At 47.0% G+C, this 26,535-nt stretch overlaps 1 protein-coding gene across 1 annotated transcript in view; it reads right to left on the bottom strand.

The window, feature by feature from the left end:
- Window positions 1-26,535, bottom strand: part of LOC120374567 (apolipoprotein L3-like) — a gene marked incomplete at its 5' end in the record, with an annotated part of 32,694 nt that overhangs the window by 4,893 nt on the left and 1,266 nt on the right. The gene's annotated exons all lie outside the window — the stretch shown is intronic.

Below are 26,535 nucleotides of genomic sequence, written 5' to 3'. Positions count from 1 at the left end.
CCAGCGTCAAATGTGAAAACCTCCGACACCATAACACCATGGAGTCACAGACAGCCCCCGTGGGCACATCCGTCGGTCTCGCCACCCAGACAAGCAGATGGTCCCTTACACCACAAATTGCAACAATATTCAGGTTACTCCCAGTTCCAAAGGACCAGTCACTTACCCCAGGCCAATAGCCCCTGAGATCTCACACCAGAGACAACGTTTGTAGCCAATCCTAGAGTAAACTATGAGGATTTATTAACGAAGCAAAAGAAACGAGAGTTATTCCAAGGTTACAGCAGGTAAATGTACACACACAAAAATTACAGTCTTCAGTTTGAAAAGGGGATAGAGCTCCCGTGAGATGCCAGCTCTCTCTGTCCTCTAGGGCTAACCCAGGCTAATTCTGGGGATCTTTTGCTTGTGCTTAGTAGCTCTTGCCCTGTTCAGTCTGAGCTGCATAAATATAACTGTGTTGTCTTGTGAGGCCTTTTCACGTTTCTGTTCCCAGAGTTCAAGCTGATGGGACGTGTCCAGGTGCACGAACCTCTCCCTGGCTGGGAGGGGGAAGCAATTAACAAAGTCTTGGGTCCTTAGATGTTCCACAACGTCTCGTGTCTCTGGGTTTTCTTTTGTTGGGCAGGAGAGAAGCCCCTTCCCCCCCCCCCGCCAGGGAATCTAGTATTTCTCACTTTACTACCTCACAGCACAGGCTACAGATGTGAGCAGTGAGATTAGTGCAGGCAGCAACTCACAAGCATTCCACGGAGTCTAAACACGAAGCTTCACATCTGTTTTCACAACACTCCCACCCAGCCAGGCTGGTTTCCAGGTACCTGTTTGTCAGTGTTCAGCTGAGGCTGGGGCCTTGGCATGAGCTGTTACCTGGTCTGCCAGCGTCACAGCCCTCTCCCCCACTCCAGTGCGGAGGCCTGTTGGCAATCTCAGTGGCTCACCTTTCTCTCACATTGCAGAGCAGGGGGCTCTTGGGCACAGCTCAGAGTTCCTTGCTCGTTCCCACGGCAGGGGTAGCTGCGCTGCCATGTTCCTCCTGGGGCTGTGAACAGAGGCAGCTCACAGCAGAGCGTCCGAGGGTGCAGCTGTGACTGTGTTGGGGGTAGCGGGACATGGTGAGTGGTGCCTGGTCTGTCTGTGGGTTGTTTGCTCTCTGTGTATGGACTGTGGCTGGGCCATGGCCCCTGCATAAGCAGCTGAGACAGGCCTGTGTGTTGGTGCTTTGGTAAAGGCCACGAGGCTCTAACCCTGGAGCTTTGACCAGCCCAGCTGTCTGACATCTCTCAGTGGTTAATCGCTCCCTGGTGGGGAGGGCAGAGCTGGGCAAAGCAGGGAGAGTTGGTGTAAAGAGTCACTTGCTAGGTGAACTCAGAAGCCGCAAAGAGAAGGAGCATTTCTGAGGGAGCTGGAGAGGCTTTCCTCCCAGGTACAGCTCTACAGGTGATATCCAGCTGGCCAGTGACGGGACAGTGGTGGGGACCTGCAATGGACATGCCGTGTTCTCTTCCCTGCCTGAAGCCAGAAGGGATTTCCTGTGCAGGGAGCGCATGCTGGTGGCTGTGTGGGAGGAGAAGATTCTTGGGTTGGAGGGGTAAGTGGAGATGCTACAGAGAATCAGAAGCTGAGGTGTTCCCAGACAACCAGGCCAGGAAACCCCAGTCCCCCAGGTTCAAAGGAGAAACGAGCTGGCCACCAAGGCATCATGTGGAGAGAGGAAGTCGGAGAGGAGGCCTGGCAGTTCATAACCACCAGAGGCAGAAGGTCACAGAGCATTCTGGGTGTCTGAGATAGATGAGGATGGGCAGGCTGTGGCCACCAGAGAGAGGAGGACTGGGAGGAATTAACACAGCTAGAAGTTTCCAGTTGGTACCAGATCCTCATCATGGAAACCGTGGAAGAGACCTTGCAAGATCCAGCTGGTCCAAGGGAATGGAGACATGTATGTGGGACACATGAGGATGTCAGCTTTGTCCAACCTGTGTGAAAATCAGATTTCCCCATAACGAGTTCTCCACCCATTCATGGAAGACAGACGATCCTTGTTGGGGATTCAGCACTCAGAAGAATGGAAAGAACTTCCTTCAAGGGACAGACAAACAGGACAATGTGCTGCCTTCCTGGAGCCCAGACACGAGATGGCTGGAAAACAATCAGGGAGAATTGGAAGTCCTGGCACAATCAAGGAACTATGATGTGATTGGAATAACAGAAACTTGGTGGGGCAGTTCACATGACTGGAGCACTGTCATAGATGGATATAAACTGTTCAGGAAGGACAGGCAGGGGAGGAAAGGTGGAGGAGTTGCATTGTATATAAGAGAGCAGTATGATTGCTCAGAGCTCCAGTTTGAAACTGGAGAAAAGCCTGTTCAGAGTCTTTGGGTTAAGTTTAGAGGTGAGAGCAACAAGGGTGATGTCGTGGTGGGTGTGTGGTCTATAGACCACCGGACCAGGAGGATGAGGGAGACAAGGCTTTCTTCAGACAACTAGCAGAAGTTACTAGATCGCATGCCCTGGTTCTCATGGGAGACTTCAATCACCCTGATATCTGCTGGGAGAGCAATACAGCAGTGCACAGACAATCCAGGAAGTGTTTGGAGAGTGTTGGGGACAGTTTCCTGGTGCAAATGCTGGAGGAACCAACTAGGGGCCGTTCACCTCTTGACCTGCTGCTCACAAACAGGGAAGAATTGGTAGGGGAAGTAGAAGTGGGTGGCAACCTGGGCAGCAGTGACCATGAGATGGTTGAGTTCAGGATCCTGACACAAGGAAGGAAGGAGAGCAGCAGAATACGGACCCTGGACTTCAGAAAAGCAGACTTTGACTCCCTCAGGGAGCTGATGGGCAGGATCCCCTGGGAGGTGTGATGGAGCAAGGCCGGATGGCTACAGGAAAGTACTGAGGAGCAGGTATGTTAGCTCCAGGCTAAGCAAATCCCTAGTACCTTGGGAACCAAAATGGCAGTTGCTCCAGGCTAAACAAGGCACCTGGGGCCAATTAAGAACTTTCTAGAAGGCACCGGAGAGAGCTACATTGATTGGAGCACCTGCAGCCAATCAGAACAGGCTAATCAAGGCACCTGGTATAAAAAGGGGAGCTCACTCCAGTCTAGGGAGGAGGAGCCAGAGGAAAGAAGTGCGCATGAGGAGCTGGGAGCAAGAGACACAAGGAACTAAGAACTGAGAGGGGGTACTACTGGAGGATTGAGGAAAACACCATACAAACTAGCAGCATCAGACACCAGGAGGATCCTGTGGTGAGGATAAAGAAGGTGTTTGAAGGAGGCTATGGGGAAGTAGCCCAGGGAAGCTGTAGCGGTCAAGCAGCGGTTACAAGTAGCACTATAGAGACTGCTGCAATTCACAGGGCCCTGGGCTGGAACCCGGAATAGAGGGTGGGCCCAGGTTCTCCCCTAGCCCTGCTACTCCTAATCAGACACAGGAGGAGTTGATCCAGACTATGGGTTTCATCCAAGGGGAAAACCACTGAGGGGAAGAAATCCGCCAATAAGCGCAGGACCTACTAGAGGAGAGGAGGAACTTTGCCACAGAGGCTAAAATGAGGAGGCAAGAGTCCAGGAGAGCTGGCTGTATTTTGAAGAAACCTTATTGAGGGCGTAGGAACAAACCATCCCGAAGTGCAGAAAGAATAGAAAATATGGCAGGCAACCAGCTTGGCTTAAGAGAAATCTTTGGTGAGCTTAAACTTAACAAGGAAGGTTACAAGAAGTGGAAATTTGGACAGATGACTAGGGAGGAGTATAAAAATATTGCTTGAGCACGCAGGGGTGAAATCAGGAAGGCCAAAGCTCAACTGGAATTGCAGCTAGCAAGAGATGTGAAGGGTAACAAGAAAGAAAATAACATAAGAACGGCCGTACCGGGTCGGACCAAAGGTCCATCTAGCCCAGTATCTGTCTACCGACAGTGGCCAATGCCAGGTGCCCCAGAGGGAGTGAACCTAACAGGTAATGATCAAGTGATCTCTCTCCTGCCATCCATCTCCATCCTCTGACAAACAGAGGCTAGGGACACCATTCCTTACCCATCCTGGCTAATAGCCATTAATGGACTTAGCCACCATGAATTTATCCAGTTCCCTTTTAAATATTGTTATAGTCCTAGCCTTCACAACCTCCTCAGGTAAGGAGTTCCACAAGTTGACTGTGCGCTGCGTGAAGAAGAACTTCCTTTTATTTGTTTTAAACCTGCTGCCTATTAATTTCATTTGGTGACCCCTAGTTCTTGTATTATGGGAATAAGTAAATAACTTTTCCTTACCCACTTTCTCCACATCACTCATGATTTTATATACCTCTATCATATCCCCCCTTAGTCTTCTCTTTTCCAAGCTGAAGAGTCCTAGCCTCTTTCATCTTTCCTCATATGGGACCCTCTCTAAACCCCTAATCATTTTAGTTGCCCTTTTCTGAACCTTTTCTAGTGCTAGAATATCTTTTTTGAGGCGAGGAGACCACATCTGTACACAGTATTTGAGATGTGGGCATACCATGGATTTATATAAGGGCAATAATATATTCTCAGTCTTATTCTCTATCCCCTTTTTAATGATACTTAACATCCTGTTTGCTTTTTTGACCGCCTCTGCACACTGTGTGGACATCTTCAGAGAACTATCCACGACGACTCCAAGACCTTTTTCCTGACTCGTTGTAACTAAATTAGCCCCCATCATATTGTATGTATAGTTGGGGTTATTTTTTCCAGTGTGCATTACTTTACATTTATCCACATTAAATTTCATTTGCCATTTTGTTGCCCAATCACTTAGTTTTGTGAGATCTTTTTGAAGTTCTTCACAGTCTGCTTTGGTCTTAACTATCTTGAGCAGTTTAGTATCATCTGCAAACTTTGCCACCTCACTGGTTACCCCTTTTTCCAGATCATTTATGAATAAATTGAATAGCATTGGTCCTAGGACTGACCCTTGGGGAACACCACTAGTTACCCCTCTCCATTCTGAGAATTTACCATTAATTCCTACCCTTTGTTCCCTGTCTTTTAAGCAGTTCTCAATCCATGAAAGGACCTTCCCTTTTATCCCATGACAGCTTAATTTACGTAAGAGCCTTTGGTGAGGGACTTTGTCAAAGGCTTTCTGGAAATCTAAGTACACTATGTCCACCGGATCCCCCTTGTCCACATGTTTGTTGACCCCTTCAAAGAACTCTAATAGATTAGTAAGACACGATTTCCCTTTACAGAAACCATGTTGACTATTGCTCAACAATTTGTTTTTCTATGTGTCTGACAATTTTATTTTTAATTATTGTTTTGACTAATTTGCCCGGTACTGACGTTAGACTTACCGGTCTGTAATTGCCGGGATCACCTCTAGAGCCCTTTTTAAATATTGGCGTTACATTAGCTAACTTCCAGTCATTGGGTACCAACGCCGATTTAAAGGACAGGTTACAAACCATAGTTAATAGTTCCGCAATTTCACATTTGAGTTCTTTCAGAACTCTTGGGTGAATGCCATCGGGTCCCGGTGATTTGTTAATGTTGAGTTTATCAATTAATTCCAAAACCTCCTCTAGTGACACTTCAATCTGCGACAGTTCCTCAGATTTGTCGCCTACAAAAGCCGGCTTAGGTTTGGGAATCTCCCTAACATCCTCAGCCTTGAAGACTGAAGCAAAGAATCCATTGGTCAGGGAAAGTGTGGGCCCCTTACTGAATGGGGGAGGCAACCTAGTGACAGAGGATGTGGAGAAAGCTGAAGTACTCAATGCTTTTTTTGCCCCGGTCTTCACAGACAAGGCCAGCTCCCAGACTGCTGCACTGGGCAACACAGTATGGGGAGGAGGTGAGCAGCCCTCAGTGGTGAAAGAACAGGTTAAGGACTATTTAGAAAAGCTGGACGAGCACAAGTCCATGGGTCCAGATCTAATGCATCTGAAGATGCTGAGGGACTTGGCTGATGTGATTGCAGGGCCATTATCTTTGAAAATTTGTAGTGATTGGGGAAGGTCCTGGATGATTGGAAAAAGGCAAATATAGTGCCCATCTTTAAAAAAGGGAAGAAAGAGGACTTGGGGAACTACAGACTGGTCAGCCTCACCTCAGTCCCTGGCAAAATCATGGAGCAGGTCCTCAAGGAAACCATTTTAAAGCACTTGGAGGACAGGAAGGTGATCAGGAACAGTCAATTTGGATTCACCAAGGGCAAGTCATGCCTGACCAACCTGATTGCCTTCTATGAGGAGATAACTGGCTCTGTGGATATGGGGAAAGCAGTGGCTGTATTATTCCTTGACTTTAGCAAAGCTTTTGATATGGTCTCCCACAGTATTCTTGCCAGCAAATTAAAAAAGTATAGGCTGGATGAATGGACTATAAGATGGATAGAAAGCTGGCTAGATGGTCGGGCTCAACGGGTAGTGATCAATGGTTCCATGTCTAGTTGGCAGCTGGTATCAAGTGGAGTGCCCCAAGGGTCGGTCCTGGGGCCGGTTTTGTTCAATATCTTCATTAATGATCTGGATGATGGGATTAATTGCACCCTCAGCAAGTTCGCGGATGACACTAAACTGGGAGGAGTGGTAGATACAGTGGAGGGTAGGGATAGGGTCCAGAGTGACCTAGACAAATTAGAGGATTGGGCCAAAAGAAATCTGGTGAGGTTCAACAAGGACAAGTGCAGAGTCCTGCACTTAGGACGGAAGAATCCCATGCACTGCTCAGGCTGGGGACCGAGTGGCTAGGCAGCAGTTTTGCAGAAAAGGACCTAGGGGTTACAGTCGATGAGAAGCTGGATATGAGTCAGCAGTGTGCCCTTGTTGCCAAGAAGGCTAACAGCATTTTGGGCTGTATAAGTAGAGGCACTGCAAGCAGATCGAGGGACGTGATCATTCCCCTCTATTCGACATTGGTGAGGCCTCATCTGGAGTGCTGTGTCCAGTTTTGGGCCCCACACTACAGAAAGAATGTGGATAAATTGGAGAGAGTCCAGCGGAGGGCAACAAAAATGATTAGGGGGCTGGAGCACATGACTTATGAGGAGAGGCTGAGGGACCTGAGGTTATTTAGTCTGCAGAAGAGAAGAATGAGGGGGGATTTGATAGCTGCTTTCAACTACCTGAAGGGGGGTTCCAAAGAGGATGGAGCTCGGCTGTTCTCAGTGGTGGCAGATGACAGAACAAGGAGCAATGGTCTCAAGTTGCAGTGAGGGAGGTCTAGGTTGGATATTAGGAAACACTATTTCACTAGGAGGGTGGTGAAGCACTGGAATGGGTTCCCTAGGGAGGTGGTGGAATCTCCTTCCTTAGAGGTTTTGAAGGCCCGGCTTGACAAAGCCCTGGCTGGGATGATTTAGTTGTGAATTGGTCCTGCCTTGAGCAGGGGGTTGGACTAGATACCTCCTGAGCTCCCTTCCAACCAACCCTGATATTCTATGTTACTGTGACCCAGGAGTCCCTCAAATGCCAGTTGGCAAAGGCCACACCATACCATCAGGTCTGACACACTGACTGCCCCAACACACTGTTGTCATAATCTGTATCTAAAAGGTGTTGTATGCAAACAGGTAACATCCTGGTCATTAATATTATCGTGTGATCTCTGTACGGGCAGCGTATCAAGCTGATAGGTGTGTGCTGGAAATACCTTCCTGACATGTGTCTGGCAGGCGGTGCCTACGCCCAGTCTGTCCTAGACAAAGGAAAGTTGTTTTGCTGGCTTGACGGTGTTTCCAAGGTCAATTATACAGGTGAAACCAGAGACAATGAAAGGAGCATTTACATGGAAGGTAAAGAACCCACCAGGCGAGCAAGTGAGGGGAGACGGCCATTTAACAGACTTGATGGGGATGGAGGCTGCGCCCTTAGGAAGCCTTCCTGCCTCTTGAAGCAGGTCAGTGAACTGTGGGAAGAAGTAAGCAGAGGCACAAAGCCGTTTTGTCCATCGCCTCGGGATGAGGGGGAGCAGCACACTGAGTTCATGAAAAGTGGGTCCTCTTGGCGTGAAAACCAAGAGTAGCTAGAACTGACAGTAGGTGAGAAATCTGCTTAGACAAAGATTGCGACTTGCTGACATTAAGTTTGTCACAAGAAAACGTTTTGTTTGACTTGTAACCATCCCTGTCTCTTCTATTCTTATTGCTGCAATCTCTGTTCTTCTCTGATAAAACAAGAATAAGTTTATCACAAAACCATCTCAGCGCTGTGTATCGACCCGAAGGGTAAAATCCTCAGTGAGACCACCAAGCTGGTGTGGGCTCTGTCTCTGTGGAGGCAGCAAACATGGTAAATTCTGCAAGGGACCAGACACAGGGAGTGGGCACTGCTGGAGAGGTGATTTTGGGGAGACTCAGGACTGGAGTGGTTGTAGGTGTCACCCTGTGAGGAGGAACTGGGCTGGTGGCAGCTGGGGGAGGCCATTGTGCTGTGAACAGGCTGCTGGGATTGGGGCTCTGAGCCAAAGCTGCACAGCAGGGAAGCACTGAGGGTTGCAGGGCAGGTGGTGACAGGACCCCGCACTAGTCTAGGTGAGCCCCAAAGTGTCACAGTCGCTTTGAGGCTGGCTAGGCTCTGATGTCAACAGGCAAGGATCCATTAGTGATGGTTCATATCACCTGTAGTGACACTGCGTTGTGGGCTATCTCACAGACAGCAGGTGACTTCCAGGCTCTCAGAAGTGTGGAGAAGAAGAAGAACGTCCCAGTGATCTTCTCAGAGACCCATCCAGTCCCACGAGCGCAGGCTGTCAGATGGCGGGAGATTCTGGCAGGGAGCTGCTGGCGAGGGAAGTGGTGGAGGCCTTGGGTCTGGGGAACAATGTTCTACCTTCTGTGGCAAGAGGGGGCTAGGTCGCTTGGCTGGCCTCCACCTCAGTAGAGGGGGGAACCAATCTCCACAGGGCCGGGCCGGCTGGAGCAGTCAGGAGGTGTTAAACTAACAGCCAAGGGGGAAGGTAAAAAAGAGGGAAGATCTGAGCACTCAGCACAAAACCGAGAGAAAATGGTGCTACCCGGTGTGAAGCTGCTCTGGGAACAGCTTGTGTGGTAGCAGTTCCTTGGTGTCACTGTCGTTGTCCTCCATCTGCTGCCGCTGGAGGAGCCTTTTGTAGCCACATCATCCGCTTGGTGGTGTGGTGGTTGAAACTGTCCTGCGACAACAGTCTGTGAGTGGGTGCAGCAGAGGAGAAGGGGAAGTGGTGTGAGAAAGGGACATTAGTCCATTGGACTTTCACACCACACAGTGGGAAACTGAGGTGAAGGGCACTGCCCAAGACACTGTGGGGCAGGGTGGGGGTTGTTTATTATTGCCTACTTTTGAGTCATTGTTCCTGTGTTTCCCCAAAGTCATGCCATGTCTCTTCTCCTCTTATAATAATTTTTTTTTCATGTTATGCACAGACTCGGTGCTTGCCAGCGGGGAAACGTGGCCTATTAAAGGTGCCCAGGGGAGTTACTTCATTTTTCCAGATTTCTGGGTGGGGGCTTGAGCCAGTTTTATTTTGTAATTTTAAGAGCAACCCCTAGATATTGAATCCAGCCCTTGTTGCTGCCGACACCACCTGACTGAAGGGTCATGTTAGTTTCCGTAATAGCCTCGTGGGAGGGGCTGTATCTGAGGCCTTTCGAAAGTCCAGATAAAGTGTCAATAAGGTCTTTTTTATCCACTATTTCATTGACATTTAAAACTTCACAGGGGCAGCAAGGGAGCCCACCCCAGCCTGGAGCCTATCGGAAACCCAAGTTGCTCACTGATTACTTCCTGTGTGTGGGAGGAAGCTCTCGGGAATGGCTTTTTCACAGACCGAGTTCCTCGCTGTTTCCCTGCAACAGGGGTAGCAGCTGCTCTGGTTTTCTTCCGTGTGTCTAAGGGTGATCTCAAACGCACGCGCGATGTTGTTAGTGGTTAATAGAGCTCTCCTGAGGGGCTCCAAATCTGGACTGGCGCTGTCCCCAGGAGTGCTTATTACTACTGACCCTCTGCAGCCCCCGTAGGTACTGGCCTCCTCATAGGTGAGATCGACTAGCCCAAGAAGTGAGACACTTCATGGATTACAGTCTCTGACTGGCAATTTTTTACAAGATATTTAGGAGCCGTCACAAGTAAATGATTTTGTCTCCAGTAGAACCTTATAACTTTACATACGGTGTTGTCATGCACATTTTACCTGGACAATAATGATCAGCAAATTATGAGTTTTCAAATGATGCCTCGCAAGGCAAATTGTGTACAAAATTTATCATGGTCCTGAAAAAGGGGTGAACAAAGGGGTACAATCCGTCAAAGTCTTATTCATTTATTGCCTTGCAGAATGCTAGCATGGTTCCCTAGTGGCTCATCTTTGCACTTCCCAGGTGAGCCCGTTTCACAGTGAGTCTCAAACTATTGTACTGGTGACCCCTTCCACACAGCAAGCCTCTCAGTGCAACCCCCCCTTATAAATTAAAAACACTTTTTTATATATTTAACACCATTATAAATGCTGGAGGCAAAGGGGGTTTGGGATGGAGGCTGAGAGCTCACAACCCCCTATGTAATAACCTCATAACCCCCTGAGGGGTCCTGACCCCAGTTTGAGAACCCCTGGCCTTTCAGATCTATTAAAAAAACAAAACATCTGGTTTGGTCACTGCCTGCCCATGTCCTGTATCCAACCCAAGCAGAATCCCCAGGGCTTTTTAATCCCTCAGTGGCACAGACCGTAAACCCAAGTCTAAGGGTTTGTCTACATAGCCCACGTTACAGCACTACCACAGTGGGCTGTGTAGTCACCAGGGGTGGTAGCTTTATCACTGGAAATGTGGCTCCCAGCCGTAGAACGCTGTCTGTACTGCCACTTTTCAGTGCTAAAACGTTTATCGCTCAGGGGTATGTTTTTTCACACCCCTTAACAAAATTTTAGGGCAGAAAGTGGTAGTGTAGACACAGCCTAATTGTTTTAATATTCTCAGTGTTCCGACAGCTGCCTTACAAAAGCTGATACTGATCATGCTGTATATGACCCAAAATAGGCTTGGCAGAGCCCACTCTACCTCCCCTGGAAAGAGAGAGCAAATTCCCACAACGGCACCTACCCTGCTATGCAGAGAGGGAATTTCTAAACATTACAGGTGACAAAGATGACTGTCAGTGTTTCAGTCAGCACAGGGGAATTCGATATTAGACCTTGTCCTAACAGATAAAGAGGAACTGATCACAAGACTAAAAGTTAATGGTAGCTTAGGTACAAGTATCAGAGGGGTAGCCGTGTTAGTCTGGTTCTGTAAAAGCAGCAAAGAATCCTGTGGCACCTTATAGACTAACAGACGTTTTGCAGCATGAGCTTTCGTGGGTGAATACTCACTTCTTCGGATGCTCTTGCACGAATACCCACGAAAGCTCATGCTGCAAAACGTCTGTTAGTCTATAAGGTGCCACAGGATTCTTTGCTGCTTAGGTACAAGTAATCATGACCTGATCTCATTTATAATGTACAAGCAGAATAAAGCCCACCAGTAATATATATACCTGCTGCTTTACTAGGACCAGTTTCACATATCTGAAAACAATTCACACAGCTGGAAGAATCTAATCAGAAAACTGTGAAAGACAATTGGCAATTATTTGAGAACACTTTACTAGATGCCCCAAAAGCCCCAATCCCACGGTTGAGGAAAAAGGCAGTGGTAGTTTAAAAAATGACAACACTGCTTTAGAGGGGAAGTGAAGAGAGACAGACACACACACACAAAAGTGGAAGTTGATAGTAATGACTAAGATTGAGCTCCTTGAATCTATTTGGCTTAACAAAAAAGAAATTTAAAGGGTGACTTGATCAGTCTATAAGTACCTATATGGGGAACAAATATTGGACAATGGGCTCTTCAATCTAGCAGAGGAAGGTGTAAAATGATCCTATAGCTGGAAGTTGAAGCTAGACACATGTTTAACGGTGAGAGTAATTCACCCTTGGAACAGTTTACCCAGGGGTGTGGTGGATTCTCCATCACTGACTATTTTTAAATCAAGACTGGATTTTTTTTTTAAAAATAGGTTCTAGTTCAAAAAACTATTCTGGGGCAGGTCTCTGGCCGGTGCTATGCAGGAGGTCACACTAGATGATCACAACGGTCCCTTCTGGCCTTGGAATCGCCGACTAAGCCAGACTCTTATTAGACAAGGAAAAAGGAGACACAAAACCCTTTATTTCCATCACTCTTGTTTCTAGTAGAACCTCCATCATTTCTTAAATAAACCTTCTTCTGTTGTTGTACAGGTGCTGTGTGGTTTACAGGAGCAGGAGTTTCAGGTAAAACTGGGGCACACGACTCCTCTGGGGTCAGAGGCTCTGGGGTTTCTGAGAGTAGCCAGTGTCAGGGACTGGGATCACAGGCAGGGGTGGCTTCAGGCACCAGCGCACCAAGTGGGTGCCTGGGGTGGCAAGCTGCGGGGGATGGCCTGCTGGTCGCTGTGAGGGCGTCAGTCAGGCAGCCTTTGGCGGCATGCCTGTGGGAGGTCTGCCAGTACTGTGGCTTCAGCAGCAATTCGGCAGTGGGTACGCCAAAGGCACGGGACTGGGGACCTCCCGCAGGCGCGCCGCCGAAGGCTGCCTGATTGCCGTGCTTGGGGCAGCAAAATATATAGAGCCACACCTGATCACAGGGGAGTGACCCAAGGGGGTTCGGGGACTGAGGTGTACCTCCTGCTAGCCTGCATGTGAGGACAGGGCTGGCATAGCCCAGAGAAGAGCATTGAGCAGCTAACGAGCTGGTGGTGCTAACGAGTTAACAGCCAGCCTGGCCCCCACAGGCCAGGCTCCCTCTCGCTGGGGCAGGGGTTCACCAGGTGACTCGGCTGTGAGTGCTCTGGGAACCGTTACAGAGGCCCTGGGATTATTGCGTTGAGGCAAGTTCCCAGGGAATGTGACAGCGGAAGGCAGGGTCGCGCTGACCGTGGGTCCCTGGGGAACCGGGCAGAAATCTGACCAGATCTCGCTCTGCCGTGAGCTGACAAAAAGCTTTGCCTGTCTTGGCTTTGAATCCTGGTCCCAGGTGACCAGGAATCCTGGGTGGGAGGAGAGAGCTTTCCTGTGGTTCATCGCCCAGCCGGGGGCTCCAGGACCAGCCAGGGCTTTGTTTGCTGATCGCGCAGCCGGTTCCGCTGAGGGGTTCGACTCCGACACTCACCCAGGTAGGGACACACAAACAAGCCCCCGCCCCGCTTAATAATTTAACTTAAAAAAGAAACCAGATGTTCCAATTTGTGGGGCCCAGGCCTGTTCAGCTCACACCTCCACTCCTGTCCTCTCATCTCCGGCCTCACAGCCAGCCACCTTCCCCCTCAGGTTCATTCAAACCCTCGTGCGGGGATGAGCTTCTCGACTCCCTGCTCCAACCCCATCACCCCGTTGTGTCACTCCCCTGGCTCCCTCTCCTCTCCCCTCTCAGACCCAGCTCCTGGACTTTCCCTGTGATCCCAGTCCCTGTTCAGCCCCCACCCCCCAGGCAGTTACAGCAGTGATTCTCAACCAGGGGTCTGGAACCCCCTGGGGGGGCCGCAAGCAGGTTTCAGGGGGTCCAGCAAGCAGGGCCGGCATGAGATTTGCTGGGGCCCAGGGCAGGAAGCCAAAGCCCCACTGCCTGGTGCTGAACCCCGGGACCCTGAGCCCCACCACCCAGGGCAGAAGCTGAAGCCGGAGCAATGCAGCTTTGTGGGGCCCTGGGTGCTTGCCCTGTTTGGTGCCCCTAACGCCAGCACAGGCTTTTAGATGCAGAAAAATGCTTGTTGTGGCACAGGGGGGCCGTGGAGTTTTTATAGCATGTTGGGGCTGGGGGGGGGGTTCAGAAAGAAAAAGGTTGAGAACCCCTGAGTTACAGTATCACAGCACTGACCCCGGCCTTCCCACTACCTGTTACTTCATCCCTTACTCATCCAGAAGCACCTTCACACCTTCTCCCAAACTCCCACCACATCCTTTTCAGTTCCCTGCCATGGTGCCCAGTGAAACAATGGCTAGGCTGAGAATGGCTGTCTGACCATTGCTGCAGTCTGAAAAGGGCTAGGCTGACAGTGGCTGTCTGACAATGGCTAAAATGTCAGTGGTTTTCTGACATTGGCTGTAGTCTGACAATGGCTGTCTGAAAGTGGCTAGGCTGACAGTGGCTGTAGTCTGACAAAGACTGAAATCCAGGACCTCTATGGTGGCATTCTCAGAAATGCTCCCAGTTCCACGCGCAGGGCCAGGTAGGCAGGCAGAGCTTCAGAGTCTCAATGTGTGGATGAGACGATGGTGTAGAGAGGAGGGGTTTACATTCATTAGGAACTGGGGAAACTTTTGGGAGGGGGGAGCCTATACAGGAGAGATGGGCTCCACCTAAACCAAAGTGGAACCAGACTGCTGGCACTAAACATTAAAAAGGTTGTAGAGCAGTTTTTAAACTAGGAGATGGGGGAAAGCCGACTGCTGCAGAGGAGCATGTGGATCGGACAGAGACTTCTCTTAGGGGAGAGTCTATTGATAGAGCAGCAAAGAATCCTGTGGCACCTTATAGACTAACAGACGTTTTGCAGCATGAGCTTTCGTGGGTGAATATTGATAGAGAATCTCCAGGTTCTAGTCAGGAGCAGAGGATGAAAGAGGATAATGTAAGGGCCAGATCAGACGAGAAACATTCACATAAAAAAGAATCTGACACATCAGAAAAGGGCAGACAAATAAACAGGGACAAGTTTTTAAAGTGCTTGTACACAAATGCCAGAAGTCTAAATAATAAGATGGGTGAACTAGAGTGCCTTGTGCTAAAGGAGGCTATTGATATAATAGGCATCACAGAAACCTGGTGGACTGAGAGCAATCAATGGGACACAATCATTCCGGGGTACAAAATATATCGGAAGGACAGAACAGGTCGTGCAGGGGGAGGAGTGGCACTATATGTGAAAGAAAATGTAGATTAAAATGAAGTAAAAATCTTAAGCGAATCCACATGTTCCATAGAATCTCTATGGATAGAAATTTCATGCTCTAGTAAAAATATAACATTAGGGATCTCTTATCGACCACCTGACCAGGACAGTAATAGTGATGATGAAATGCTAAGGGAAATTAGAGAGGCTATCAAAATTAAGAACTCAATAGTGGGGGATTTCAATTATCCCCATATTGACTGGGAACATTTCACTTCAGGATGAAATGCAGAGATAAAATTTCTCGATACTTTAAATGACTGCTTCATGGAGCAGCTAGTATGGGAACCCACAAGGGGAGAGGCAACTCTAGATTTAATCCTGAGTGGAGCGCAGGAGCTGGTCTAAGAGGTAACTATAGCAGGACCGCTTGGAAATAGTGACCATAATACAATAGCATTCAACATCCCTGTGGTGGGAAGAACATCTCAACAGCCCAAAACTGTGGCATTTAATTTCAGAAGAGGGAACTATGCAAAAATGAGGGGGTTAGTTAAACAGAAGTTAAAAAGGTACAGTGACTAAAGTGAAATCCATGCAAGCTGCATGGGTGCTTTTTAAAGACACCATAATAGAGGCCCAACTTCAATGTATACCCCAAATTAAGAAACACAGTAAAAGAACTAAAAAAGCCACCGTGGCTTAACCACCATGTAAAAGAAGCAGTGAGAGATAAAAAGACTTCCTTTAAAAAGTGGAAGTCAAATCCTAGTGAGGCAAATAGAAAGGAGCACAAACACTGCCAACTTAAATGCAAGAGTGTAATAAGAAAAGCCAAAGAAGAGTTTGAAGAACGGTAGCCAAAAACTCCAAAGGTAATAACAAAATGCTTTTTAAGTACATCAGAAGCAGGAAGCCTGCTAAACAACCAGTGGGGCCCCTTGACGATCAAAATACAAAAGGAGCGCTTAAAGACGATAAAGTCATTGCGGAGAAACGAAATGGATTCTTTGCTTCAGTCTTCATGGCTGAGGATGTTAGGGAGATTCCCAAACCTGAGCTGGCTTTTGTAGGTGACAAATCTGAGGAACTGTCACAGATTGAAGTGTCACTAGAGGAGGTTTTGGAATTAATTGATAAACTCAACATTAACAAGTCACTGGGACCAGATGGCATTCACCCAAGAGTTCTGAAAGAACTCAAATGTGAAATTGTGGAACTATTAACTAAGGTTTGTAACCTGTCCTTTAAATCGGCTTCTGTACCCAGTGACTGGAAGATAGCTAAGGTAACACCAATATTTAAAAAGGGCTCTAGGGGTGATCTCTGCAATTACAGACCAGTAAGTCTAACGTCAGTACCGGGCAAATAAGGGTATGGCTACACTTGCAGCCATACAGCGCTGCCGCGGGAGCACTCCCGCAGCAGCGCTTTGAAGTGAGAGAGTGGTTGCGGTGCCAGCGCTGGGAGAGAGCTCTCCCAACACTGCAGGTACTCCACCTCCCCATGGGGATTAGCTTACAGCGCTGGGAGCCACGCTCACACTGGCGCTTTGCAGTACTGTAACTTGCTGCGCTCAGGGGTGTGTTTTTTTCACACCCCTGAGTGAGAAAGTTGCAGCGCTGTAAAGTGCCAGTGTAGCCAAGGCCTGAGTTGAAACAATCGTAAAGAATAAAATTGAGAGACACCTAGAAGAACATGACTTGTTGGGCAAAAGTCAACATGGTTTCAGTAAAGGGAAATCGTGTCTTACTACTCTATTAGAGTTCTTTGAAGGGGTCAACAAACAAGGTCCCTCACCAAAGGCTCTTATGTAAATTAAGCTGTCATGGGATAAAAGGGAAGGTCCTTTCATGGATTGAGAACTGGTTAAAAGACAGGGAACAAAGGGTAGGAATTAATGGTAAATTCTCAGAATGGAGAGGGGTAACTAGTGGTGCTCCCCAAGGGTCAGTCCTAGGACCAAAGCAGATTGTGAAGAACATCAAAAAGATCTCACAAAACTAAGTGATTGGGCAACAAAATGGCAAATGAAATTTAATGTGGATAAATGTAAAGTAATGCACATTGGAAAACATAACCCCAGCTATACATACAATATGATGGGGGGCTAATTTAGCTACAACGAGTCAGGAAAAAGATCTTGGCGTCATCATGGATAGTTCTCTGAAGATGTCCACGCAGTGTGCAGAGGTGGTCAAACAAGCAAACAGGATGTTAGGAATCATTAAAAAAGGGATAGAGAATAAGATGAAGAATATATTATTGTCCTTTTATAAATCCATGGTACGCCCACATCTGCGTACAGATGTGGTCTCCTCATCTCAAAAAAATAAATATACTGGCATTAGAAAAGGTTGAGAGAAGGGCAACTAAAATGATTAGGGGTTTGGAACAGGTCCCATATGAGAAGAGATTAAGGAGTCCAGGACTTTTCAGCTTGGAAAAGAGAAGACTAAGGGGGAATATGATAGATGTCTATAAAATCATGAGTGGTGTGGAGAAAATGAATAAGGAAAAGTTATTTACTTGTTCCAATAATATAAGAACTACGGCCACCAAATGAAATAAATAGGCAGCAGGTTTAAAACAAATAAAAGGAAGTTCTTCACGCAGCGCACAGTCAACTTGTGGAACTCCTTGCCTGAGGAGGTTGTGAAGGCTAGGACTATAACAGGGTTTAAAAGAGAACCTCCATGAATTTATCCAGTTAAGTCCATTAATGGCTATTAGCCAGGATGGGTAAGGAATGGTGTCCCTAGCCTCTGTTTGTCAGAGGATGGAGATGGATGGCAGGGGAGAGATCACTTGATCATTGCCTGTTAGATTCACTCCCTCTGGGGCACCTGGCATTGGCCACTGTCAGTAGACAGGATACTGGGCTAGATGGACCTTTGGTCTGACCCAGTATGGCCATTCTTATGTTCTTACATTAATGGCTGTCTGACAGTGGCTTCGCTAACAATTCCTGGCTGACAGAGGCTGTAGTCTGAGGATGGCTGTTTGATAGTGGCTAGGCTGACAATGGCTGTAGTCTGAAAATGGTTCTCTGACATTGGCTGTAGTCTTCTAGTGGCTGTGATATGACAGTGCCTGTCTGAGTATGGCTGTAGTCTGACAGTGGCTAGGATGACAATGGCTGGACAGTGGCTGTATCATAAATAGAGAGAAGGGTAGCATAAAATCCCTCTTTGGCAACTGTACTGAATCGCTTTACCTGTAAGGGGTTAAAAAGCTCAAATAACCTAGTTGGCACCTGACTAGAAGGACCAATGAGAAAAGAAGAGACTTTCAAATCTGGGGGGAGAGGGGGAGGATTTGTTCATGCTCTCTCTTTGTTGTTCCCTCTGTGGACAGAGGGAGAGACCAAGCAGGTACATCTCCTGAAAATATATCTGGAATAATCCATCTAAAACCACAGAAATTGTAAGTAGGCAAGGAAATGCATTATGTTACCTTTTGTTTTAGCTTGTGAATTTTCCTATGCTACAAAGGTAGTTTTATTCCTGTTTTTGTAACTGAAGCTGAGCTTAGAGGGGAATCCTCTGTGTTTAAAATCTTATTACCCTGTAGAGTTACCTTCCATCCTGATTTTGTAGGTGTGATTCTTTTTCTTTATAATAAAGTTCTTCTTTTAAGAACCTGATTGATTTTCAGTTTCCTGAAGACAAAGGGTCTGCTTTGGTCTCACATTGCTAAGGCAATTGGTTGGTATGTTATTCTCAAGTCTGCCCAGAAAGGGGGTGAAGGGGCTTGGGGGGGATATTTTGGGGGGGACAGGGATTCCAGGTGACCCTTCCCTAAATTTGCAGACCTTCAGAGTCTCAACGCATGGATGAGATGATGGTGTAGAGAGGAGGGGTTCACGTTCATTAGGAACTGGGGAAACTTTTGGGAGGGGGGTAGCCTGTACAGGAGAGATGGGCTCCACCTAAACCAAAGTGGAACCAGACTGCTGGCACTAAACATTAAAAAGGTTGTAGAGCAGTTTTTAAACTAGGAGATGGGGGAAAGCCGACTGCTGCAGAGGAGCATGTGGATCGGACAGAGACTTCTCTTAGGGGAGAGTCTGATGATAGAGAATCTCCAGGTTATAGTCAGGAGCAGAGGATGGAAGAGGATAATGTAAGGGCCGGATCAGATGATAAACAGTCACATAAAAAAGAATCTGGCACATCAGAAAAGGGCAGACAAATAAACAGGGACACGTTTTTAAAGTGCTCGTACACGAATGCTAGAAGTCTAAATAATAAGATGGGTGAACTAGAGTGCCTGGTGCTAAAGGAGGCTATAGATATAATAGGCATCACAGAAACCTGGTGGACTGAGAGCAATCAATGGGACACAATCACTCCAGGGTACAAAATATATCGGAAGGACAGAACAGGTCGTGCAGGGGGAGGAGTAGCACTATATGTGAAAGAAAATGTAGATTCAAATGAAGTAAAAATCTTAAGCGAATCCACATGTTCCATAGAATCTCTATGGATAGAAATTTCATGCTCTAATAAAAATATAACATTAGGGATCTATTATCGACCACCTGACCAGGACAGTAATAGTGATGATGAAATGCTAAGGGAAATTAGAGAGACTATCAAAATTAAGAACCCAATAATAGTGGGGGATTTCAATTATCCCCATATTGACTGGGAACATTTCACTTCAGGACAAAATGCGGAGATAAAATTTCTCGATACTTTAAATGACTGCTTCATGGAGCAGCTGGTACGGGAACCCACAAGGGGAGAGGCAACTCTAGATTTAATCCTGAGTGGAGCGCAGGAGCTGGTCCAAGAGGTAACTATAGCAGGACCGCTTGGAAATAGTGACCATAATACAATAGCATTCAACATCCCTGTGGTGGGAAGAACATCTCAACTGCCCAACACTGTGGCATTTAATTTCAAAAGGGGGAACTATACAAAAATGAGGGGGTTAGTTAAACAGAAGTTAAAAGGTACAGGGACTAAAGTGAAGATCTGGTTACATGACCTTTTAAACTGGAGTAATTGTAATAGAATGAAATTTAATGTATTTCCAGCAAAGATAAGGAGGTGTTAGTACCGTTATATAAGGCACTGGTGAGACCTCATCTGGAATACTGTGTGCAGTTCTGGTCTCCCATGTTTAAGAAGGATGAATTGGAACAGGTTCAGAGACGGGCTACTAGGATGATCCGAGGAATGGAAAACCTGTCTTATGAAAGGAGACTGAAAGAGCTTGGCTTGTTTAGCCTAACCAAAAGAAGGTTGAGGGGGGATATGATTGCTCTTTATAAATATATCAGAGGGATTAATATTAGGGAGGGAGAGGAATTATTTAAGCTTAGTAACAATGTGGACACGAGAACCAATGGATATAAACTGGACACTAGGAAGTTTAGACTTGTAATTAGACGAAAGTTTCTAACCGTTAGAGGAGTGAAGTTCTGGAACAGCCTTCCAAGGGGAGTAGTGGGGGCAAAAGACATATCTGGCTTTAAGACTAAGCTTGATAAATTTATGGAGGGGATGGTATGATGGGATAGCCTAATTTTGGTAATTAATTTGGCAATTGATCTTTGATTATCAGCAGGTAAGTATGCCCAGTGGTCTGTGATGGGATGTTAGATGGGGTGGGATCTGAGTTATTACAGATAATTCTTTCCTGGGTGCTGGCTGGTGAGTCTTGCTCACATGCTCAGGGTTTAACTGATCGCCATATTTGGGATCGGGAAGGAATTTTACTCCAGGACAGATTGGCAGAGGCCCTGGAGGTTTTTTGCCTTCCTCTGCAGCATGGGGCACGGGTGACTTGCTGGAGGATTCTCTGCAGCTTGAGGTCTTCAAGCTGCAATTTGGGGACATAAATAACTCAGCCATAAGTTAGGGGTTTGCTATAGAAGTGGATGGGTGAGATTCTGTGGCCTGCATTGTGCAGGAGGTCAGACTAGATGATCATAATGGTCCCTTCTGACCTTAAAGTCTATGAGTCTATAAAGTGAAATCCCTGCAAGTTGCATGGGCCCTTTTTAAAGACACCATAATAGAGGCCCAACTTCAATGTATACCCCAAATTAAGAAACACAGTAAAAGAACTAAAAAAGAGCCACCGTGGCTTAACAACCATGTAAAAGAAGCAGTGAGAGATAAAAAGACTTCCTTTAAAAAGTGGAAGTCAAATCCTAGTGAGGCAAATAGAAAGGCGCACAAACACTGCGAACTTAAGTGCAAGAGTGTAATAAGAAAAGCCAAAGAGGAGTTTGAAGAACGGTAGCCAAAAACTCCAAAGGTAATAACAAAATGCTTTTTAAGTACATCAGAAGCAGGAAGCCTGCTAAACAACCAGTGGGGCCCCTTGACGATCAAAATACTAAAGGAGCGCTTAAAGACGATAAAGTCATTGCGGAGAAACGAAATGGATTCTTTGCTTCAGTCTTCATGGCTGAGGATGTTAAGGAGATTCCCAAACCTGAGCTGGCTTTTGTAGGTGACGAATCTGAGGAACTGTCACAGATTGAAGTGTCACTAGAGAAGGTTTTGGAATTAATTAATAAACTCAACATTACAAGTCACTGGGACCGGATGGCATTCACCCAAGAGTTCTGAAAGAACTCAAATGTGAAGTTGCGGAACTATTAACTAAGGTTTGTAACCTGTCCTTTAAATCGGCTTCGGTACCCAATGACTGGAAGTTAGCTAATGTAACACCAATATTTAAAAAGGGCTCTAGAGGTGATCCCAGCAATTACAGACCGGTAAGTCTAACGTCGGTACCGGGCAAATTAGTTGAAACAATAGTTAAGAATAAAATTGTCAGACACATAGAAAAACATAAACTGTTGTTGAGCAGTAGTCAACATGGTTTCTGTAAAGGGAAATCGTGTCTTACTAATCTATTAGAGTTCTTTGAAGGGGTCAACAAACATGTGGACAAGGGGGATCCGGTGGACATAGTGTACTTAGATTTCCAGAAAGCCTTTGACAAGGTCCCTCACCAAAGGCTCTTACGTAAATTAAGCTGTCATGGGATAAAAGGGAAGGTCCTTTCATGGATTGAGAACTGGTTAAAAGACAGAGAACAAAGGGTAGGAATTAATGGTAAATCTCAGAATGGAGAGTGGTAACTAGTGGTGTTCCCCAAGGGTCAGTCCTAGGACCAATCCTATTCAATTTATTCATAAATGATCTGGAGAAAGGGGTAACCAGTGAGGTGGCAAAGTTTGCAGATGATACTAAACTGCTCAAGATAGTTAAGACCAAAGCTGATTGTGAAGAACTTCAAAAAGATCTCACAAAACTGAGTGATTGGGCAACAAAATGGCAAATGAAATTTAATGTGGATAAATGTAAAGTAATGTATATTGGAAAAAATAACCCCAACTATACATACAATATGATGGGGGCTAATTTAGCTACAACGAGTCAGGAAAGAGATCTTGGAGTCATCGTGGATAGTTCTCTGAAGATGTCCACGCAGTGTGCAGAGGCAGTCAAAAAAGCAAACAGAATGTTAGGAATCATTAAAAAGGGGATGGAGAATAAGACTGAGAATATATTATTGCCCTTATATAAATCCATGGTATGCCCACATCTCAAATACTGTGTACAGATGTGGTCTCCTCGCCTCAAAAAAGATATACTGGCACTAGAAAAGGTTCAGAAAAGGGCAACTAAAATGATTAGGGGTTTAGAGAGGGTCCCATACGAGGAAAGATTAAAGAGGCTAGGACTCTTCAGCTTGGAAAAGAGAAGACTAAGGGGGGACATGATAGAGGTATATAAAATCATAAGTGATCTTGAGAAAGTGGATAAGGAAAAGTTATTTACTTATTCCCATAATACAAGAACTAGGGGTCACCAAATGAAATTAATAGGCAGCAGGTTTAAAACAAATAAAAGGAAGTTCTTCTTCACGCAGCGCACAGTCAACTTGTGGAACTCTTTACCTGAGGAGGTTGTGAAGGCTAGGACTATAACAATGTTTAAAAGGGAACTGGATAAATTCATGGTGGCTAAGTCCATAAATGGCTATTAGCCAGGATGGGTAAGAATGGTGTCCCTATCCTCTGTTCGTCAGAGGGTGGAGATGGATGGCAGGAGAGAGATCACTTGATCATTGCCTGTTAGGTTCACTTCCTCTGGGGCACCTGGCATTGGCCACTGTCGGTAGACAGATACTGGGCTAGATGGACCTTTGGTCTGATCCGGTACGGCTGTTCTTATGTTCTTAATCACTTAGTGGTGGCAGCAATACCATCCAAGGACAAGAAAAGGAATTTGTGCCTTGGGTTAGTTTTAACCTAACTGGAGAAGAGGAAGCATTACTGAGCTCTGAGGTAAGGGTGAAGCTTGGGAAAGGGGAGCACGGGGAAGTGGCCCAGGGAATCAAAGCAGCGCCAGTGGTGGAGGGAAGCTGCTAACAGCTGCTATCATTAGGGTCTCTGGGCTCGAACCCAGAGTAGAGGGCGGGCCCGGGTTCTCCCCTTCCTCCCCGCATGATCTACAGAGATCCCTTTGGGAGGTGAAACAGACTTTGGTCCTGGCAGGAGACCAAATGGTGCCTATGGAGCTCTAAGGATAGTTAAATTTACGGGGTCTTTCAGGTCCCCACATCTGTACCCCAGAGTTCAGAGGGGGGGGGGAAACCCTGAATGGCTGTCCGACAATGGCTGTAGTCTGACAATCAGAGGGGTAGCCCTGTTAATCTGTATTGTGACAAAGCTCCAAGTCTGCATTGGTGGGTCCTAAGCTTCCTGGCGGATTCAGTGGCCTCAGAAGCTCAGTAAGGCCCTCAAGATGACCTCCCTTTCCCAGTATGGCAGTAAAGGTTACAGCTTATTGAGCTATTTTCATCACAGGCCAGTATGGGAGGTGGGAAGGTGGAATACCCACAGTCTCTGTTGCTCCTTAGAGCTCCATAGGCACCGTTTGGTCTCCTGCCAGGACCAAAGTCTGTTTCCCCTCTCAAAGGGATCTCTGTAGATCATGCGGGGAGGAAGGGGAGAACCCGGGCCCGCCCTCTACTCTGGGTTCGAGCCCAGAGACCCTAATGATAGCAGCTGTTAGCAGCTTCCCTCCTCCACTGATGCTGCTTTGATTCCCTGGGCCACTTCCCCGTGCTCCCCTTTCCCAAGCTTCACCCTTACCTCCGAGCTCAGTAATGCTTCCTCTTCTCCAGTTCCTTTCACCTAGGCTCCTCTCAAGAGAGAGAACTGGCAAGGAGAGCTTTTAAAGCAGTATAAGTGGGACCTGAATTGGTCCCAGCTGTCTCCATTAGCCTATCAACCTTAACTGACCCTTTGTCAGTTAATTGAGGTCAGGTGCCAGCATTAGCCTAACGACCTTAACTGGTTAAATTGGCCTCAGGTGTCTTGATTGGCCTGGAGTAGCCCTTGTTTGGCTATTCAGGGAACAGGGACCTGCTCATTCTGAGGCTGATATACCTGCCTTCCACTACCCTCTTATATCCTTCTGGCCTGAGTCCATCACAGAACCCACAAAAACAACGAGGAGTCCGGTGGCGCCTTAAAGACTAACAGATTTATTTGGGCATAAGCTTCTGAGGGTAAAAAACCCCACTTTTTCAGATGCATGGAATGAAAATACAGATACAGGCATAAATATATATTGGCACATGAAGAGAAGGGAGTTACCTTACAAATGGAGAACCAGTGATAACAAGGCCAATTTAGTCAAGGTGGATGTGGTGCACTCCTAATAACTGATGAGGAGGTGTCAATACCAAGAGAGGGAAAATTGCTTTTGTAGTGAGCCAGCCACTCCCAGTCTCTATTCAGGACCAGTCCACACAAGAGATCCACTTCCTGGACACTACAGTGCAAATAAATGATGGTCACATAAACACCACCCTATACTGGAAACCTACTGACCGCTATACTTATGTACATGCCTGCAGCTTCCATCCAGGACAAATCACAAGATCCATTGTCTAGGCTGACAACGGCTGTAGTCTGACAATGGCTTCCTGAGGAAGGCTGAAATGTGTGAGCTGTTACATAAGCCTGGTCTACACTAGGCGTTTAAATCGGTTTTAGGAGCGTAAAACCGATTTAACGCCAAAACCGTCCACACTAGGAGGCACCTTATATCGATTTTAATGGCTCTTTAAACCGGTTTCTGTACTCCTCCCTAACGAGAGGAGTAACGCTAGTATCGGTATTAACATATCGGATTAGGGTTAGTGTGGACGCTGATCGACGTTATTGGCCTCCGGGAGCTATCCCACAGTGCACCAGGGACCGCTCTGGACCGCAATCTGAACTCGGATGCAGTGGTCAGGTAAACAGGAAAAGCCCCGTGAACTTTTGAATATTTCCTGTTTGCCCAGCGTGGTGCTCCGATCAGCACGGGTGGTGATGCAGTCCGAAATCAAAATAAAAAAAGAGCTCCCGCATGGACCATGCGGATGTGATTGCTGTAAGGGCAGGCAAATCCGTTCTATCAGCGCTCCGTTACAGAAGACGAAATTCAAAATCATTTTTAAAAAATCTCCAGACAGACGCCATAGCAGGGGCTCAGCGCACTGCTGCGTGACAAGCGTAACGGAAAGCCAAAGAATCAAATGGATGCTCATGGACTGGAGGACTGAAGCTATCCCACAGTTCCTGCAGCCTCCGAAAAGTATTTGCATTCTTGGCTGAGCTCCAAATGCTTCTAGGGTCAAACACAGTGTCCGCGGGTCAGGGCATAGCTTGGCAATCTACTCACCCACCCCCCACCCACCCCCAGAAGCGAAAGGTAAAACAATCCTCTGACTCTTTTACATGTCACCCTATCTTTACTGAATGCTGCAGATAGACGCGATAGTGCAGCACTCAACACCAGCATCCTTGCCCCCCCCCCGCCATGGGCGGCTGATGGTACAATACGATGGAAATCCATCCTCATCATCAGCATCAGCTGATCGTACAAAAAGCTGGAAATCCATCCTCATGATCAGCCTCAGCTGATGGTACAAAAGGACTGTTAACCGTCCTCGTCATCAGCCTATTGGCCCTAATTTTTTCTGGTGGATGGATGGTGCAATATGGCTGGTAACCATCCTCATCATAGCAACAGGGGGCTGAGCTCCATCAGCCCCCACCCTTCATGTGTAAAGAAAAGATTCAGTTGCCCCTGGACTAGCAGTGGGATGCTGGGCTTCTCTCCTACACACTGCTTAATGTCCTGTCTGGACTATCATAGCAGCTGGAGGCTGCCTTCCACTCATTTCTCACTAACAAGTCAGTGTGTCTTATTCCTGCATTCTTTATTAATTCATCACACAAGTGGGGACAATGCTACGGTAGCCAAGAAAGGCTGGGGAAGAACGGAATCAACAGGTGGGGTTGTTACAGGAGCACCCCCTGTGAATAGCATACAGCTCATAATTTCTGCAGGCTCTGACACAGAGCAGCTGTGCTCTCTGGTTCTATGATACGGTGGTTCTCTAGCACACTTGCCTATATTAGGCAGCACTGATTCTATTTTTAGAAACCAAAAAGGAGGGATTGACTCAGGGAGTCATTCCCAATTTTGCTTTAGCCCCTGGCTGATCGGCCAGGGGCACTTATGACAGCAGCTAATGGTACAAAACAATGGAAGGTGCAATATGGCTAGTAACCAATCTTGGCTTTGCGCCTGGCTGATTGGCCAGGGCACTAGCAGCAAATGGTACAAAAGGACTGG

The sequence above is a fragment of the Mauremys reevesii genome, linkage group 11 (assembly GCF_016161935.1).
Source record: "Mauremys reevesii isolate NIE-2019 linkage group 11, ASM1616193v1, whole genome shotgun sequence".
NCBI classification, from domain to species: domain Eukaryota; kingdom Metazoa; phylum Chordata; order Testudines; family Geoemydidae; genus Mauremys; species Mauremys reevesii.
This window is presented reverse-complemented; position numbering and strand designations above follow the sequence as displayed.